This window comes from Ovis canadensis, chromosome 9, assembly GCF_042477335.2.
Source record: "Ovis canadensis isolate MfBH-ARS-UI-01 breed Bighorn chromosome 9, ARS-UI_OviCan_v2, whole genome shotgun sequence".
NCBI lineage: Eukaryota > Metazoa > Chordata > Mammalia > Artiodactyla > Bovidae > Ovis > Ovis canadensis.
Genome location: NC_091253.1, coordinates 31,180,801 through 31,186,800, shown reverse-complemented (window position 1 = coordinate 31,186,800; position 6,000 = coordinate 31,180,801).

Here is a 6,000-nt window from a genome sequence, read left to right as displayed (position 1 = left end):
AAAGTGGTAATTGTTTTTTTTTTTTTTTTTAGTGTCTTTGTATCTTTTGTCCAGAATTTGTCCCAACTAATCAATGCCAAGTCATTTTAAATCCTGACCTGGGTGTGTGTTTTCTCATACCATTTTCAGACACTCTGTGTTGACGATCTGGCCGAAGGCGATTCCACTGCGCCCTCTGGTGGCCAGTGTCTCTCAGTGTTCGGGTCCAGCTCTTGACCAAGGTCACCGTGGAATGTGGGCAGCTCCCAGGTCAGGGCAAACCAGGCTGTTGGGGGGTCCATCTCCAAATTACTTCATTTTGAAGCAGAGCAGACAGTTCCCTGTCCACACACTCTGGTGGGGATCTCAGCACCTTGCTTTTGGAGTCGTGGCTCTCCCCGCTCCTTCACTGGCAGGCGACTTCATCTCCTGGAATCTGTTTCCTTGTTAAATTCTCTTCTTCCAGAAACAGTGCCTCTTGGCAGGATTGCTGGCGGATTAAATGAGACTAACGTAGGCAAAGCCCTTAACCCACGTTGACAGCATGTGAAAGGGAGTTATAATCATCATTAAGAAGCTCCCATGTTTTCTGGCGTTGCTGTCTCCCTGGCATAAGACTGTGACCTTCCGATGTCAGGGAAACTGTCTTGCCCATCCCCAGCCCCCAGTGGCTCTTGGTACATATTTATCAAATGACATGTATATATAGATATATATATATATATATAATATTGGGCTTCCCAGGTGATGCTGTTGATAAAGAATCTGCCCACCAATGCAGGAGACATCAGATGTGGGTCTGATTCCTGAGTCGGGAAGAGCCCCTGGAGGAGAGCATGGCAACCCACTCCAGTATTCTTGCCTGGAGAATCCCATGGACAGAGGAACCTAGAGGGCTATGGTCCATATGGCTGCAGAGTCCTCCACAACTGCGTGACTAACACACACATACCTAACATCAGGAATCACGGTTCCCACTTTGCAGAAAAGTCCCTGTCTGAATCCAGGTCTTTGACAGCAAGGACCTGTGGACATCATGGTGGGGCGGAAGGCACCCTCAGGGCTCTCAAGTTTCTGCAGTAACAGGTTATACGTAGGCACCAGTACATCATGAGAAATGCTGGACTGGAAGAAACACAAGCTGGAATCAAGATTGCCGGGAGAAATATCAATAACCTCAGATATGTAGATGATACCACCCTTATGGCACAAAGTGAAGAGGAACTAAAAAGCCTCTTGATGAATGTGAAAGAGGAGAGTGAAAAAGTTGGCTTAAAGCTCAACATTCAGAAAACTAAGATCATGGCATCCGGTCCCATCACTCCATGGGAAATAGATGGGGAAACAGTGGAAACAGTGTCAGACTTTATTTTTTTGGGCTCCAAAATCACTGCAGATGGTGATTGCAGCCATGAAATTAAAAGACGCTTACTCCTTGGAAGAAAAGTTATGACCAACCTAGATAGTATATTCAAAAGCAGAGACATTACTTTGCCGACTAAGGTCCATCTAGTCAAGGCTATGGTTTTTCCTGTGGTCACGTATGGATGTGAGAGTTGGACTGTGAAGAAGGCTGAGAGCCTAAAAATTGATGCTTTTGAACTGTGGTGTTGGAGAAGACTCTTGAGAGTCCCTTGGACTGCAAGGAGATCCAACCAGTCCATTCTGAAGGAGATCAGCCCTGGGATTTCTTTGGAAGGAATGATGCTAAAGCTGAAACTCCAGTACTTTGGCCACCTCATGCGAAGAGTTGACTCATTGGAAAAGACTGTGATGCTGGGAGGGGTTGAGGGCAGGAGGAGAAGGGGACGACAGAGGATGAGATAGCTGGATGACATCACTGACTCAATGGATGTGAGTCTGAGTGAACTCCGGGAGTTGGTGATGGACAGGGAGGCCTGGTGTGCTGCAATTCATGGGGTCGCAAAGAGTTGGACATGACTGAGCGACTGAACTGAACTGAAGCACCGCTTCTCCAGGACTGGAGAAAGGATGCTCTGAATTGATGGTTATCAGGACCCCCTGCTGTGGTCTTCCACTTGCTAGGTGTGTGGCACCCAGGTGGACCGCCAGCCCTGCAAAGAAGCTGGCTTGTTCCCTGACTTGCGGGAAGTGCCTGGGGGCTCCTGAGGACCCCGCCATCCCCCCAGCCTGTGGCCGCTCCCGCCCAGCTCCCAGCAGCAGCTTCCAGGGTGAGGGCAACGTCTCTGTTGGCTTCGTAGATGGTTCTGGACTTCACGCACCCCCGCTCCCCCAACTCTCCTTTGCTGCGGGTGCCACCTGGGCCGTGGGTGCCAGATGGCGCCTTCCCCTTTTCCTGTCACTGGTACCCACCGTCCTGCTGCGGATGCTCCCCCATTCACGGCAGACAGCAAATCGATGATGTGTGTCTCTTAGCAACCTGCTCCCTTGGCTTGCAGGCTTCTGCCCTCCACGGTCCAGAGCCTGACAAGGCCCAGGTCTCTGATTCCAAGTGGCTGAGATCTTAGTGCTTCAGGCCCACCTTTCAGTCCTGGCCTCTGTGTTCATGGAGAGATTGCTTAAGGAGCCAGTAACAATCCTTTGCTCACTGTACTATGAGTCAAGCTGAACTGGAGCGTGTGGCTTTGAGTTGGAGCAAAACATGCAATTCCCTTATTTGTTTCATCCAGTCGAACTGACTTTTCCACCCCTGACTGCAGCATCCCGCCTGCAGCAGCCGTGAGAGCCGGTGAGGTGAGCCCTGCGGAGGTCTGGAGATGGGGGCAGGACTGAGGGAGGGACAAGCTTCCCCCGGATGCAGCGCGGATGTGGTTTTGCTGGGCTGCCTTCTCCCTCTGTCTCTTCTTTGTTGTTGTTGCTGTTATTCAGTCGCTAAGTCATGTTCGACTCTGCAACCCCATGGACTATAGCCTGCCAGGCTTTTCTGTTCATGAAATTTTCCAGGCAAGAGTACTGGAGTGGGTTGCCATTTCTTTATCCAGAGTATCTTCCAGATCCATGGATCGAACCCACATGTCCTGCATTGGCAGGCAGATTCTTTACCACTGAGACACCTTTGAAGGCATGTTTCTTCTTATAAAGGCACTAACCCCACTATGTGGCCCCACCCTCATGACCTCATATGAACCAAATCATCTCCCAGAGGCTTTGTTTCTGAATACCATCACATTGGGGTGAAGGCTTCAACATGTGGATTTGGGGCAAAGACAATTCAGGTCATACCAGGGGGACTGGAATTGAGCATAGCCAATCTCTGAATTCTCCCCTGTGCCCACAAATAAAAGTGTGGCAAGGTGCCCAGAGTCTCCGAGAAACAGGTTACCTGGAATTTGCCAATTCCAACGAGGACCTGGTGTTTCAGTTGAAGATGACCAAAGGGCCGTGACTCTGACACGCGGAAGGAACATCATTGTGTCCTCCGGGGCTCCAGAGTTTGGAGAGGCCCAGTGGTGCGTGTTAAAGGGAGAGGGTGAGAGGGGAAAACGCACCATCATCCTTGTCCCATGGACGGATGCTGTTGAGGGAGGGCTGCCAGTGCCTGAGCTCCAGCCGTGTTTGGTGGGTGCTGAGTCAGAACAAAGCAGAAGGAGAGGCCAGCCCTTCCCCAGTGGACTCAGAAGGACCCACGGACCAGTGCTCGGCTTTCTTCTCAAGCCCCTAGAGCACAGCTTCCTGTACCTCACACAATGTCCTGACTTAGGAAGGGACAGACTTTGGGGACTTGACTTTAGTGAGTGCTGGTGTGAACAAAACATCTTCCAAAGGCAATTGGAGGATGGGGCACCAGAGGGCCAGGGACACCTCCGCTTGGTGAGTGACACGGCAGACAGATGTGACAGGCACGTTCCAAGAAACCCACTCGCTCATGCACAAGGCCAGAGCAACGCCTGAGGCGAATTCCTAATCACGGGGGGCCATGAACAGTGACAATGAATAAGGAAGAGAAAGAAACAACGAGGGGGGGCGGTATGTAGGAAGCACTGATGCTCATACACTCTCTGCTGTTAATCCTTGTGTATATGGGCAGATCCTTACGATATAAAGTAAAAAGAAATTAGAAGCCCACCTTCTTTTTTGGTTGGCTTGTTTTTTTCCTACTTTCAAAATTTTTCACTGTTTTTTAAATGTTAAGATAACTTTTATGCAATTTTTAGAGGTACTTTCCATTTACAGTTATTACAAGATAGTATCACTCCAGTACTCTTGCCTGGAAAATCCCATGGATGGAGGAGCCTGGTGGACTGCAGTCCATGGGGTCATGAAGAGTCGGACATGACTGAGCGACTTCACTTTCATTTTTCACTTTTATTCATTGGAGAAGGAAATGGCAACCCACTCCAGCGTTCTTTCCTGGAGAATCCCAGGGATGGGGGAGCCTGGTGGGCTGCTGTCTATGATGTCGCACAGAGTTGGACACGGCTGAAGTGACTTAGCAGCAGCAGCAGCATCTATATTCCTCATGGTGAGCAATACATCCCTGAGCCTGTCTTCTTCACCCCGCATTTGCACCTCCCATTTTTCCACTTCTATATTGCACCCCCCCCCCCACCTGACTCCCCTGCACGTAGCCACTGGTTTCTTTTTTGTTATATTCCCTCGCTGACTGTATTTTTTAGGCTCCACTGTGAGGCCATACAGTATTTGTCTTTTTCTGTCTGACTTATTTTGCATAGCATCATGCCTTCCAAGTCCATCCATGTTGCTGAAAATGAGAAATTTTTGTCTTCTTTTCTTATTCCGTTAACCCTTTGTGAAACAGTCAAGCATGTGCTTGGAGCAGCCTGCGGGATGCTGCTGGGTGTATTTCGTCAGTGGGCCCACAGCCAAATCCTGGGGGACCGGCTTCTGTGGGAAGGGTCAGTGGTGCAGAGCAAGCTGGCTTTGGCTTGTACCCAGCGGGTGCCTGAAGGGTCCCAAAGAAATGCCTTTGCATCCTCGGGACCACCTATGGAGGATCCTGGCTGATTCTGTCCCCTGCTGGCAGCTCCCGCCTAGGACAAGGGAAGGTGAGTTCCCACCTGGCTGAGCTCATCCGGTGGGGCCTGACTTCGTGTGTCGCCACCTTGTGGCCGCGTGCCCACATTACAGCTCTATTGTGATAGAATGGTTGTGGGCGTGTTAGTAGCTCAGTCTTGTCCGCCTCTTTGCAACCCCATGAACCCCACCAGGGTCCTCTGTCCTTGCAATTCTCCAGGCAAGAATACGGGAGTGGGTAGGCATTCCCTCTGCAGAGCTCTAATGTGACACCAACCAGGAACAAACCTAGGGGAACATAGGTCTCTGATGGAAGGTCAGTAATTTTTTCAGTCAACAAATGATAAGATCAGGGCCCAGATATGATTTAATTCATTTAACTCTCAATGCATGTTTACAGCTTCCTGGGTGGCTCAGATGGTAAAGAATCTGTCTGCCATGCGGGAGACCTGGGTTCCATCCCTGGGTCTGGAAGATCCCTTGAAGAAGGGCATGGCAACCCACTCCAGTATTCTTGCCTGGAGAATCCCATGGACAGAGGACCCTGGTGGGCCACAGTCTGTAGGGTTGTAAACAGTCGGACACGCCTGAGTGACTATCACTTTCACTCACATGTTTACATGGATGGTACTTCAACACTCCCACTTTGTTTGGTCTCTAAGTCTTGTCCGACCCTTTGGTGACCCCCTGGTCACATGGAGCCTGAAGCCCGCCAGGTTCCTCTGTCCATGGAATTTCCCAGGCAAGAATACTGGAGTGGGTGACCATTTCCTCCACTGGGGGATCCTCCCAATCTAGGGATCAAACCCGAGTTTCCTGCATCTCTGGAACTGGCAGATTCTTTACAAGTAGCACCACCTGGGAAGCCCTGTCCCAACTTTATTCATAAGGAAATACACACAGAGAGGTTAAGCGACGTGCTCAAGTTCACATAGCTGATACGCAGTACCCTGAGCAGCCTGACTCCGGAGCGCCTGTGCTAATCTCTGCACCGTCCCGCCTCCTGAGCTGCCTTCAGGTCACCACAAACTTGTCAAGAGACTGGGGAGGTGTCACTGAAGAGAA